This window comes from Saimiri boliviensis, chromosome X (assembly GCF_048565385.1).
Source record: "Saimiri boliviensis isolate mSaiBol1 chromosome X, mSaiBol1.pri, whole genome shotgun sequence".
In the NCBI taxonomy this organism is placed as follows: domain Eukaryota; kingdom Metazoa; phylum Chordata; class Mammalia; order Primates; family Cebidae; genus Saimiri; species Saimiri boliviensis.
Genome location: NC_133470.1, coordinates 32,566,754 through 32,581,298, shown reverse-complemented (window position 1 = coordinate 32,581,298; position 14,545 = coordinate 32,566,754). Strand labels below are relative to the sequence as shown.

Sequence of the window (14,545 nt, the reverse complement as noted above, 5' to 3'; positions counted from 1 at the left end):
GATGTTGGCAAAGATGTGAAAAAGGAACACTTTTACACTTCTGGTGGGAATGTAAACTAGTATAACCATTATGGAAAAGAGTATGGTGATTTTATTTTTCTATTTTTTTTATTTTTTTTTCATCAGTTATCATTAGTTTATTATAAAAGAGAGATATGGAAATTATTTACATGATGAAAGATTTCAGAACTTCAGTGGAATGGGCAGCTTCACATTGATGCCCTTTAAATAGTGACTTATTTCAGTCTACGTACTTTCCAAGAATGTCACCATCTCTAAATAGGAAATAATCCTTGTCATCTAGAACTACTTTGGTGCCTCCATATTCTGGGAGAAGAACTTTATCTCCAACTTTCACGCTAACTGGTTGAATCTCTCCACCCTTTCCTTTAGAACCCGATCCAACAGTGACTACTGTTGCTTGCAATACTTTTCCTTGAGATTTTTCTGGAAGCATAATGCCTCCTTTGGTTACAGTTTCAGCAGCACTCCTTTCAACCAATACTCGGTCAAAGAGTGGGAGAAACTTTCTAAACGCCTGTCCTGCCATGACTCCCTCAGCCTCAGACTCGTACTCTGCTCTGGCGCACCGCGGCAAAGAGAGACCCGTGATACGGCCCTCCCGACAGGTGAGTATGGTGATTTTAAATAACTAAAAGTAAAAACTGCCATTCTGCCTAGCAATTCCACTACTAGGTATCTACCCAAAGGAAAAGAAGTCATATGAAAAAGACACATGCACACATGGTTATAGCAGCACAATTCACAATGGCAAAAATATAGAGCCAACCATGAAATACTATTCAGACATAAAATGAAATGGAATAATGACCTTTGCAGCAACTTCGATGGAGTTGGAGGCCATTATTCTAAGTGAAGTAACTCAAGAATGGAAAACCAAATATCACAGTTCTCACTTATAAGAGGAAGCTAAGCTGTGAGGCTGTGAGGGCGTAAGAATGATATAATGGACTTGGCGGACTCAGGGAGAAGGATGGGAGGGGGTGAGGGATAAAACTACATATTGGGTACAGTGTATACTGCACAGGTGAAGGGTGCACCAAAATCTCAGAAACCACCACTAAATAACTTATCCATGTAACCAAAAACCAATTGTTCCCTCAAAACTATTGAAATCTTTAAAAGGGTATATGCAACTTGTGACATAAAAATTCAAAATGAAGAAAGTAAATGTGTACAGTTTTTTTTGTTGTTGTTTATTCTTTAGATTTTTTTGAAATCAAATTTAAATTAGTGTCAGTTTTATATAACTTCTTATAACTATCAGATTTTTTGTAAGCCTCACGGTAACCACAAGGCAAAATCTTATAATAGATAACATTAAAAATAAAAAGCAATGAATTAAATCATACTACAAGAGAAAATCACTTAACCACACAGGAAGACATTAAGAAAGGAAGAAAGTGAGGGGGACTAAGATATGGCCAAAAGGGAGCTTCTCCAGAGTGCAACTCCCAATGGGTGAGAACCAGAGCGATATCCACATCTCTGAACAAGGTACCGGGTTTATTTCAAAGGGACTGGTTGAACAGTGGGATTAACCCCAAAAAAGGCAGCGAAAGCAGCCCAAAGTGGGGAGCAGAGGCAAGGCAGGTCACCACCTCACCTGGGAAGTGTATCTGGCACGTAGGATGTGTATGTGTCTGTGGTGTCACTGAAAAATGTATTCATTCTAAATTATATTCTTATATATACAATACTTGTTTACTGAAAACCCATAATTAGGAAAACTTTGAAAAGCATAGTAGTTATTAATAAGGCTGGTATTCAAACATTTATGCTCTGCTTGTTAAAATATTTTAATAGTTGTTTTTACTATAGTGTAACTTTTGCCAGTCTAACACTACAACCCTTCCCCAAGGACTCCATGGGCCTCCAAACAATCCAGTAGCACCTAAATGCTTAGTACATCAGGGGGCCTCAGGACCTCAATCGTTCCTATTAGTGAGAACTCTAATCTATGCTTTTATTTTTTAACCTCTGGATACAAAGATGCATATGATATGGCTCCTTCCTTCTAGGACTTCATATCTGGTTATGGAAATAGATATTCATAAATCATCTCAATACAAGGTATACTCTAATATAATAAAAATGTAAACACAGTGCTGGATAGCATGGTGAGAAGGAGATTAATGCCAACAGTGTGGGTCTGAGAGGGATTCCTAAGAGTTATTTGGTTTTATTTGAACCATGAAGGATGAGCTGGGATTTATAAGTTATTATGGTTGGAGAGGACATTTCAGCAGAGAAAACAACCTTATTGAAAACATAGAGAAGACAGTTTCTATAAATAATGAATAGATGGGTGTGTTTGGAGTGTGTGTATATGGTGGAGAATGCAGAGTGTCATACAGTTAGAAATACAGGCAGACTTTGCAGAGTAGAATTTTGTTTTACTTTTTATTGTAGTAGGAGTTATTGACTATTTCTGAGGAAGCAAGAGATGTAAATCAACAGAGATTTAGGGAAAAAATCTGGAGGTAATATATAAAACAGATGGGTGGGGAGAGATAAGACAGCTAAATCTGGGAAATTATTTAGGGTTTTTTGGCAATAATTTAGATCAGGTAACAATAATTATTTGGTAAAGGTCCAGATGGTAAGCATTTGATGCTTGTGAGCCATATGGTCTCTGTTACAACCACAGAACTGTGCTTTCATAACATGAAAGCAGCCATAGACAGTACCTAAATGAATGTGAGTGGCTCTGTTTCAATAAAACTTGATTTACAAAAAAAAAAAAAAAAAAAAGTGGCAAGCCAGACATGGCACACAGGCCTGTTGGCCCCTGTTCTAGATCATCAGTTATCAGTGTAAGTACCTTAATTTGGCTTCTCCATAAAGTACACTCTGACACAAGAATTTTGGTGCAAATAGTTTATTTGGAAACTTAGCTTAGGACACACTGTGTTATTTTTTTTTTTTTTTTTGAGACGGAGTTTCGCTCTTGTTACCCAGGCTGGAGTGCAATGGCGCGATCTTGGCTCACCGCAACCTCCGCCTCCTGGGTTCAGGCAATTCTCCTGCCTCAGCCTCCTGAGTAGCTGGAATTACAGGCACGCACCACCATGCCCAGCTAATTTTTTGTATCTTTAGTAGAGACGGGGTTTCACCATGTTGACCAGGATGGTCTCGATCTATCGACCTCGTGATCCACCCGCCTTGGCCTCCCAAAGTGCTGGGATTACAGGCTTGAGCCACCGCGCCCGGCCCACACTGTGTTATTATACTATCTTCCACATACTTCTGATATCAATAGGCTAAGTATTCTCCCATGATTAAAAAAAAAAAGGCTTCAAGCAGAGAGATGCAAGAAACGTTTGTAAGTATGGGAATCATCTAATCATCTATGGAGGAGATATAGGCTGAGAACAGCATATGCTTTAGTGGTAATCATGGTATTTGGGTAGGTGGAGAAAATTTTAAAGAAAAGGGTGATGTTGAAATGTGTACTTTCAGGGAGTGCCAATCAAAATCCATATGTGTTTGTAGGAGGAACATTTATTTTAAAGCCCACTTGGTATGGAATGAAAGTTGAGAATGGCCAGTGGAAATGGAAGTTAATGGTAGCACCTGTAATCCCAGCACTTTTGGAAGCCAAGGCGGGTGGATCACCTGAGGTCAAGAGTTTGAGACTAGCCTGGTCAACCTGGTGAAACTCCCCGTCTGTCCTAAAAATATAAAAATTAGCTGGATGTGGTGGTGGGCACCTGTAATCCCAGCTACTTGGAAGGCTGAGGTATGAGAATTGCTCGAGCCCAGGAGGCAGAAGTTGCAGTGAGCTGAGATTGTGCCACTGCACTCCAGTCTTGGCAACAAGAGAGAGACTTCATCTCAAAAAAAGAAAAAGAAAGTTAACGGTAGGTTGAACTTGACCAATAAGAAATAGGTAGGCAGTTTTAAGAGAAATAAGAAGGTAGAACCATTCTATCACATTTTATGTTCCCTGGGAAGCAGTCTTGAAGATGAAGTTTAGCAAGCAAGATATTTATTAGGAACCGCTATTGGTATAAACTAGGTGTGTATGGATGGGATGGGGAGAGGGGTGAAATACAATTGGGGAAAGGGAGATGTTGAGCTGTGGTGCAGTCCTAACCAAGGTCTTAGTTGACCCTATGGGCAATTCTATAGCTATGATCCTTCAGAAGTAACCTGAGTTGGGGCAAATCAGTCAATCCTTTACACCACTATGTCTGACAGTCATTGGAAGTTGATTAGGTTTGGCAGGAGTCATGATCTTGGGAGAGGCAGTGTTCTTCAGCTGAGGAAACACTGAGAGAAGGTTGACAGCAGAATGCCATCTTCCCACAGGATCCCAGCCCCTGGCAGAATAGTTCCTGGTTGGTGCCTGACAATATCCATCCCAGGTACATTTAATGATGATTGGGTATGAGGAGATGAAAGAGAAAAAGGTAACACAAATGGCAATAGTACTGAGCAATTCTAAGGGAGGCGATACCATTAACTTAAAGAGAAATAAAGATAAAAAACCCCGTTAAATTTGAGATCAAAATTGTCTTTTTTACCAACATATTTCATAAAATGAAAAAGTATTAAATAAGATGACCTAGACATGAAACTATAGACTCTGATTTCACAAATATAGCATTATATTGACCAAAAAAGCAAAACAAAACAAGCAAGGAAACATACTGTGTATGAAGTCTGTTTTTCTTAAGGCCATGGTAGAAATAATTTGTTTTTTTTTTTTTTTTTTTTTTTTTTTTTTAGACGGAGTTTCACTCTTGTTACCCAGGCTGGAGTGCAATGGCACAATCTCGGCTCATCGCGACCTCTGCCTCCTGGGTTCAGGCAATTCTCCTGCCTCAGCCTCCTGAGTAGCCGGGATTACAGGCACGCACCACCATGCCCAGCTAATTTTTTTGTATTTTTAGTAGAGACGGGGTTTCACCATGTTGACCAGGATGGTCTCGATCTCTTGACCTCGTGATCCACCCGCCTCGGCCTCCCAAAGCACTGGGATTACAGGCTTGAGCCACCACACCCGGCCCAAATAATTTGTTAACATCATGTTTTAAGACATGATGAAAGTCAAGATTTTTTCCTTAATAACCATAAAATGCTGGAAACCCAGGGTGCAGGTGTTGTAGGCACCGGAGAGAATCCCCTGGTCTGCGGGATCTCCTGGTCTGAGGGTTGTGAAGACTGCGGGGAAAGCATAGTATCTGAGCCAGAGTGCCAGGAAAAGTTTCTAATGGCTTCCCTTGGCAAGGAGAGGGAGTTCTGTGGCCCCTTGCACTTCCCGGGTGAGGCGATGCCCCACCCTGCTTTAGGTCACCCTCCTTGGGCTGCACTGACTGTCTAAGGAGTCCCAATGAGATGAACCAGGTCCTTCAGTTGGAAATGTGAAGATCACCCATCTTCTACGTCATTCTCACTGGGAGCTGTGCACCAGAGCTGTTCCTATTCGGCAATCTTGCCAGAAATCCTTAAGCTGATAAGCAACTTCAGCAAACTTTCAGGATACAAAATCAATGTGCAAAAGTCACAAGCATTCCTATACACCCATACACAACCAAATCATGAGTGAACTCCCATTTGCAATTGACACAAAGAGAATAAAGTACCTAGGAATACAACTAACAAAGGACATGAAGGACCTCTTCAAGGAGAACTACAAACCACTGCTCGAGGAAATAAGAGAGGTCACAAACAGATGGAAAAACATTCCATGCTCATGGTTAGGAAGAATCAATATTGTGAAAATGGCCATACTGCCCAAAGTAATTTATAGATTCAATGATATCCCCATCAAGCAACCATTGATCTTCTTCACAGAATTGGAAAAAAACACCTTACATTTCATATGGAACCAAAAAACATTCCATGGAATCAACACAATCCTAAGCAAAACAAAATTAAACAAAACAAAACAAAAAAACAAAGCTGGAGGCATCACGCTACCTGACTTCAAACTATACTACAAAACAGCATGGTGCTGATAACAAAACAGATATATAGACCAGGGGAACAGAACAGAGGCCTCAGAAATAAAGCCACACATTTACAACCATCTGATCTTTGACAAACCTGACAAAAGCAATGGGGAAAGGATTCCCTATTTCATACATGGTGTTGGGAAAACTGGCTAGCCATATGCAGAAAGCTGAAACTGGATCCCTTCCTTATACCTTATACAGAAATAACTCCAGATGGAGTAAAGATTTAAACATAAAACCTAACACCATAAAAACCCTAGAAGAAAACCTATGCAACACCATTCAGGACATAGGCATGGGCAAGGACTTCATGACTACAACACCAAAAGCATTGGCAAAAAAAGCCAAAATAGACAAATGGGATCTAATTAAACTAAAGAGCTTCTGCAAAGCAAAAGAAGCTATCATTAGAGTGAACTGACAACCAACAGAATGGGAAATATTTTTGCAATCTACCCATCTGATGAAAAGCTAATATCCAGAATCTTCAAAGAACTAAAAAAAAAAAAAAAAAAAAAAAAATTTACAAGAAAAAAACAAACAAATCCATTAAGAAGTGGGCAAAGGATATGAACAGATGATTCTCAAAAGAAGACACTTAGGCAGCCAACAAACATATGAGAAAAAGCTCATCGTCACTGGTCATTAGACAAATGAAAATCAAAACCACATTAAGATACCGTCTCACACTAGTTAGAATGGCGATCTTTAACAGGAGACAACAGATGCTGGAGAGAATGTGTAGAAATTAGGAATGCTTTTACACTTTTGGTGGGAATGTAAATTAGTTCAACCATTGTGGAAGTCAGTGTGGCCATTCCTCAAGGATCTAAAACTAGAAATACCATTTGACCCAGCAATCCCATTACTGGGTATATACCCAAAGGATTATAAATTGTTCGGTTATAAAGACACATGCACATATATGTTTATTGCATCACTGTTCACAATAGCAAAGACTTGAAACCAACCCAAATGCCCATCAATGATAGACTGGATAAAGAAACTGTGGCACATACACACCATGGAATACTATGCAGCCATGTAAAAGGATGAGTTCATGTCCTTTCCAAGGACATGGATGAAGCTGGAAACCATCATTCTCAACAAATTGACACAAGAACAGAAAACCAAAATATCGCATGTTCTCACTCATAAGTGGGAGTTGAACGATGAGAACACATGTACACAGAGAGGGGAACATCACACACTGGGGCTTGTCGGGGTATAGGGGTAGGGGAGGGATAGCAGGGGGTCAGGGTTGGGGTGTAGGGAAGGGATAGCATTAGTAGAAATACCTAATGTAGATGACGGGGTGATGGATGAAGCAAACCACCATGGCACGTGTATACCTATGTAACAAACCTGCACATTCTGCACATGTACCCCAGAACTTAAAGTATAATTAAAAAAACATAAAATGACCTCTCTGAGCTGCATAAAAATTATAACTTGAAGAGATAATATGACTGTTCATTATTTCAGGATTTTTGTATAACAAACTGCAGAAATGTAGTACTATGGTCTTTACATGAAGGAGTAAATATGGAAAATCATTTTTATTTTTATTTTTATTTTTTTTATTTTTTATTTTTTTTTGAGACACAGTTTCGCTCTTGTTACCCAGGCTGGAGTGCAATGGCACGATCTCAGCTCACCACAACCTCCGCCTCCTGGGTTCAGGCAATTCTCCTGCCTCAGCCTCCTGAGTAGCTGGGATTACAGGCACGTGCCACCATGCCCAGCTAATTTTTTGTATTTTTAGTAGAGACGGGGTTTCACTATGTTGACCGGGATGGTCTCGATCTCTCGACCTCGTGATCCACCCGCCTCGGCCTCCCAAAGTGCTGGGATTACAGGCTTGAGCCACCGCGCCCGGTCCATTTTTATTTTTCTTAGGAAGAAGTTTGTTTTGCATAATACTAATATTTACATGAAGATGATTAGGCCTAATTGATTGACTTGTAAATTAGTAACAACAATTCTTAAATTTATTTTGATTGCAATAACATAGCATGATTCATAAACATAATTTAGAGATGGCTACAAAATATGCATGTTTATAATACAGAAACTCACTCCTAATGCAGTAGTAAGAAAATTAGCTTGTATGTGTGAGAATTAAAGTTTGTATAATTTGATATAATCTGCATATCATTTTCTAATAATTTATTCTAGCTGCCTTTTAATAATCTAGATGGAACCCATATGTCTAAATTGTGCGCCTCTGGCATGAGAATTTTGAATTCCATGTCAGGATACCACACTAATCAGCCTGATATTCTCTAGCTCCTACTATAAGGACATAATATACTTTTTTTTTTTTTTTTTTTTTGAGACGGAGTTTCACTCTTGTTACCCAGGCTGGAGTGCAATGGCGCGATCTCGGCTCACCGCAACCTCCGCCTCCTGGGTTCAGGCAATTCTCCTGCCTCAGCCTCCTGAGTAGCTGGAATTACAGGCACGTGCCACCATGCCCAGCTAATTTTTTTGTATTTTTAGTAGAGACGGGGTTTCACCATGTTGACCAGGATGGTCTCGATCTCTCGACCTCGTGATCCACCCGCCTCGGCCTCCCAAAGTGCTGGGATCACAGGCTTGAGCCACCGCGCCCGGCGACATAATATACTTTTAAAAAGAACAATCTTTTTTGAAACAGGGTCTCGTTCTTTCACCTAGGATGGAGTACAGTGGCACAATCATGTTCCACTGTAGTCTCATTCTCCTGGGCTCCAGCAACCCTCTAATCTAAGTCTCCAAGGAGCTGGGACTACAGGCACACGCCACCCCACTTGATTAAGGCTTTTTGTTTGTTTGTTTTGTATTTTTGATACATACAGGGTCTCACCGTGTTGTCCACGCTGGTCTTGAACTCCTGAGCTCAAGAGATCCTCTCGTCTCAGCCTCCCAAAGTGCTGGGATTATAGGCCTAAAACACCATGCCCAGCAGGAAAATTTTAATAACAACAAGCAGATACGTATTTTATCTTGTAGGGATACCTTCAGAACCACCTTCCTGTGTTACCAGTTACCTATTTCCATAGCACTCTAGCTACAGTGTAGCAGTTTTGAAACTATTTTCTGACTCAGATTTGTTTGGAAGCCTAAATATCTGTCCATCTTTCTATTTATAGACACACATGTTTATCAGAATATTAATAAACTACTTTTATATAAATAAAAATACATAAGATAACAGAGGAAACCAAGAATTTTGAAATAATGTCAAAATAAAAATGAAATGTATGTGTGACATAGGAATATATGCACTCTTTAACACATTGGAATAAAATATGCAGTAAAAAGTCTTATAATTTCCATAATATTGAAATACTAATGCATATCTCAAGGTATGTGACACTACTGTGACGTGATAAAAATACTTCAGATGTGTACTGGTGACATAGTCATGATGCTTACCACTCTTGGGATTCCTTGCTCATATTCATATTTGAAGGAAATAAAGCCTTATCAGTTAGAATTTAGTGAAAACACAAATTTTTTTTTAATCCAATTTTTTAGCTTTCTCCAACCCCCTAAATTCCATTGACCTTCTGGGTATTCATGGTTACCACGGTAAAAACCCACAGCTGGCCCTTCTCTATTGCCTTCTGCTGGAGCCACAACTGTGGTGAGTCTGATATTGGCAAATCTGGGCAATGGTCCCTCTGCACAGTCCACTTCAATGAAATCCTTTCCCTGACGGCACTCCCTTTAATGTAACTGAGGTCAAATGGTAAAGGAATGTAAATGCCAGAACAAGAAACTTAGACTTTAATTCATAGATATTTTTCATGCTTTAATGCTTTTCTGATAGCATGTCAACGTGATCCAAGCAGTGGTTTAGTCTTATAACTTTGTTAGTAGTAAACAGGATGGCTTAAAGCAGAGATGGGCATTGGGTAAGGCATGGGGAGGAAGTCTGAGTGGAGTTAGGATATTCCTGTCATTGTCCTGTCTCAACAATGAAAAACAAAGTGACAAACAATGTGTCATGTATTACCAAAACTTGAGTACAGAATTTGGTTGATAGAGTCAAAGCTTTCACTGATGTTTCCAAACCAAATAAATATGAAAGTTGTTGTAATGCACACAGAAGCAGGGAAATGAGAAGGAAAAACATAACTGAAAGGGACATATGTCTTTGATTTGAAATGTTCCCCATTTGATATTTTGGCTGAGAAAATTTCCAACCATCTCTTGTTAATCTTGAATTAAAATTCTTGGGGGGAGACTGATCTAGACAGCTTGGTTGGGAGCTACAGGGAACAAGTAGCTATTTGGATTTGTGAGGATAGTAGGACATCTGATGGACAATGTGCAGAAGAATACTACATAAAAGAGGGGGCAAAGATGTTGTGAAGGAAAATCTTGAAACACAGGAAACAGAGTATTGTTATAAAGCATCTGGCAAAGAGGCAATCAATTCCCTGCCAGTTACATGCTCTCATTTTCCATGGCTTTACTTTCGTCTTTGTGTGTAGTACAAATTCAGCATCGGTTTTGTCATTTATGTGTTTCATGTTTTTTTAGACTAGATTAGGCATCATGTTCACCAATTTTTTTCTCAACATGGTTTTTGAATTTCAGACTTTCTTTTTCTCTCTTTATTAAGGATGTTATTTAAATGTGCTTTTAATAAGGATATATTGGTTGCATACTGTTTTTGCTTTAGTTTATCTGAAAATATTTTAATTTTACTCTTATTCTTGAAATGTAGTATCACTAAATATAGAATTTGAAATTGATAATTTATCTTTAGCGGTATGATTCCACTGTTCTTTGGTTTGCATTTTTGCTTTTATTGGATTTCAGTCTAACTATTCTTTCTGTCCGTATTTTCTTTATAGTTCTTAAAAATATTTTTTCTTTGATTTTGCTGTTTTACAGTTTCACTCATACACACAGACATGCACAGACATAAACACGCAGATTCACAAACACAATTGGGATTAATTAGGCTGACTCTGAGAATCGGGGTCTTCCACTGTTTCGGGAAATTTCTCAGGATTTATCTTTTTTATATTATCACTCCTCCATTTTTCTATTTTCTCCTTTGGAATCCAGATTAAATATATTTAGATCACTTTAGTCTATCTCCTTGTTTTTTATCTCTGTTTTCTATTTATTAATTTCTTTGTGTTTCTGAGTTGAATTCTGATTTCCTTTCATTTTTTAAAAAAATTTTTATTTTTTTCTGAGCAAGTTAAGCCTGGAATTTCTAATTATTATCATTTTTTTTTCAAATTCTCCTTTTTTCTAACCATGTCTCTCTTCAATAGTCTTTAACATGCTGACTGACTAGGCCATTTGTTTGTAATTTTTATAGTTAAGTTTATCATTATTAGAAATTCTCATATGTGATTTCTTCCAGATAAGATTTACACTTGTATCTGCCAGAGCTGTTAGCACCACTTTCAAGTAAACAATTACTCTAGGGTTTTTGAGGCCTCAGGTATAATATGAATTGTGGGTTCAGAGTCACATGAGTATGAGGGTTTTCACCTTATATTTTGTCTCGTGATTCCGACATGTAGCCCTTAAAAACCGAGACTCCATCCAGGCCATGGTAAAGTGGCAGATACACCAAAGAACACATCAACTCCAGTGCTCTCTGACTTTTGTGTATTCACCCTTTTATAGTTTCCTACATTTTAAAAAGTGGTTATGTGTGTGTGTGTGTATGTGTGTGTGTGTGCATGCATGTGGGTTGAATGTAAAGTTTTCAGATGTATTTTACTGGGATAAGATTCTCTGAACATCCTTTTTAGCATATGACCAGAAAAGGTTGGCACTAACTTATTTTAAACAAAATTTATTTCATTATGAACTTCTGCCATGGATTTAGCTTAAAGATAAGACGTCATAATTATCTCTTATGAGTGACTTGTAGAAAACATTGCAAACTTTTAATTTGGGAATTATACTCTTGTTTCACTAGTGACATTTTACTTGTGACCTCTCAAAAAATGACATAAACCCAAGAAGGATCGTTAAGTAATAGAATGTCTTTCTGTTGCCTATGATGCTGATTGAAGTGCAACAGGGAAATGTCATAAGTATTATTTATTAAATTATGGTTTCTTTAGATGTAAGAACAAAATTCAAGTTATAAGTATTTAATATAGTGATCATGGCCTATTGTCCTAAAATTATCTCTGAACATCGCACAACAAAAATATTTTCATGTGTATGTACTTACAATAAGTCAATAGACATTACAGAACACTACAGGGACTCAGATTAATACAGTTACTAAGGTGCTTTTAACTTTGTTACTCCACATTAAAAAAATGCTAAGTACCCATGTGAAAGGTGGTTTTCACTTGTATTAGTATATTTAGTCTTTACCCTGAACATCCATAATAGTCTAAAATTATCTCTTACTATTCATGACCCTTAATAGTAACAAACAGTCATTTAAGCTGGTAACTGCAGAAAATTTGTCACAGTGACCAATTTTAACATAATTAACCAATACCTTGTATTTTTGTTCAACAGCAGCTGTAAGTGCTTTACTTGCTGAAAAGTGACTGTATTCATTTAATTCAGCACAACTGTGAATTATAGCTAAGACACATTCTAAAAATTTTCAATTCAGTAGTTAGCATACTGGAAAAAGATCTATTATGACATTGGCAAAAGAAAGTCTCATCCAAATAATTGGCAAGCAAGCTGTTATTCCACTTTGGTAAATATATAATATTCAACAACTTCTGTTTAATGTCTAGATAAAATGTTTAATGTGAGCACAATAAAGTTGTTCTTATGTTAGGCCTACATTAAAGCAAGATAAAAATAGTTTTTATAGTCATAATTCTGCCACTCTCTGAAATGATATACTTTTCAGAAATGTATTTGTTGCCAATTGCCATCTTCAAAACAGCAAATTTAATCCAAAATTTGATTTCTAACATTATGTGTGTTGAAAAGCACTGCTTGCCCCATTTATTTTTAAAAAGTGATGTCAACCAAATGTATTACCATTTAATTCTGAATTTTCATTTAACTTTGGTCAGGATATTTCTGCTCTCTACCACGTTGTAGTGACAAAATTGCATATCTTGCATACCTTATACTTTTCAACTTCCTATTTAACTGTTATTGTGTTGCAAAGAAATACATTCAGAAGTCAAACAACTTGATATTCAATGCTTTCTTAAAATATCCCTTGGAAACATTTCAAGGTAAAACCAATGTTATGTATTTTAATTGGTTTTTACCATTAGTCTTTTTCTTAAGGCAATATACCATAACCATAATAATAATCTTGAAAAATAGATTTGTTTTTTTAATACAATTTCTTTATAATAGGCTAATTTTATTACTTTTAGTAAAAAATGTTAAATATTAATTTTTAAAATATCAAGAAATCAAGAAATGCTATTTTCTTCAGCTTTAGTGAGGTATGATTAACCAAAATTGTACATATTTAGTGTGTAAAATGTGATGTTCTAATATATATGTAGGATTTCAGTCACGATGGTGGGAGAAATTGTAGGAAAAGGACATAAACCTTCTTGGAAGGCTGGGAGGTTTTTGCAAAACTTTGGAAGGAATAAGCCAAAGGCCGCTGTTCTTACCCAGAGGCAATTAGGCAGGAGTACATATAAAAAGAAATGTAGAGGAGTTTATCTAAAGATCTTATTTACTCATGTTGTCCTAAGACCAACATTTGATTATCTGTGGCCACATGACTGCTCTCTACAGGAGTCAGCTATGTTAATTACCCTCTAGTGGTGTTTACTCAAGACCTTTGTCATTTAATTTGTACTAAATAAATGCAAGCATCACTGGCTTATAAAAGTGGCTGCTGACTCTGTCAGTAGAGCCCCTTAGCTGTGCTGACAGGCAAAATATCTGTGTCAATATATGTCTTTCATTCATTGCTTGGTCAGGGTCTGTGGGTTGGACTCAACAGGTGGTGCTCCTGTGTGAGGATGCTGTAGTGGATCATGAATTGTGACAGAACCCTGGAAAACAAAAGTGAAAAGACTACACAATCAGTAAGTCAGTAAGTCATTGGTGTCCGCTCAGGATTTACAAGTTCAAGGGAATTGTTCAGGCTAGGGTTTCATCATGGGACAACAGTTATCAGCACAACAGAAGCAGTATATAAAAGTACTGAAACAGCTGCTTAAAGCTAGTGGAGCCTTGATTTCACAGGCCCAATTATGGAACCTAATGCAAACTGTTGTCTTCCATAACCCTTGGTTCCCAGCAGAAGGCATGCTAGAAGTAGAGGTCTGGAAATAAGTGGGGAGAACTCTTAAACAACATCATGCATAAAGGCAACAGGTCTTAGTAACATCTCTAATGTTATGGGCCTTAGTTAGGGCTGCTATGGCCCCACCTAAAAAGGGGAGGGAGGAGAACTGTCACCTACCTTCCTTCCTCCTTAACCTTAGCCCTGCTATCACTGGGCCAAGATAACAAAGAGGAAATGGAAGTTTTGCCTGAGCCCCCTCCTCCAATAAATTGGAAAAAAGATAAGGTACGTGCTACAGCTATGGGACCCTGTCTCAGGCAAATGACATTAGAAGGGGAGCACTTAGCCTGCC

The 14,545-nt window shown here is 37.9% G+C and overlaps 1 pseudogene; it reads right to left on the bottom strand.

Annotated features, from left to right (window-relative positions):
- Positions 1-239: 239 nt before the first annotated feature.
- LOC120366583 (10 kDa heat shock protein, mitochondrial pseudogene) lies at positions 240-603 on the bottom strand (annotated as a pseudogene).
- Between the last annotated feature and the right edge of the window lie 13,942 nt (positions 604-14,545).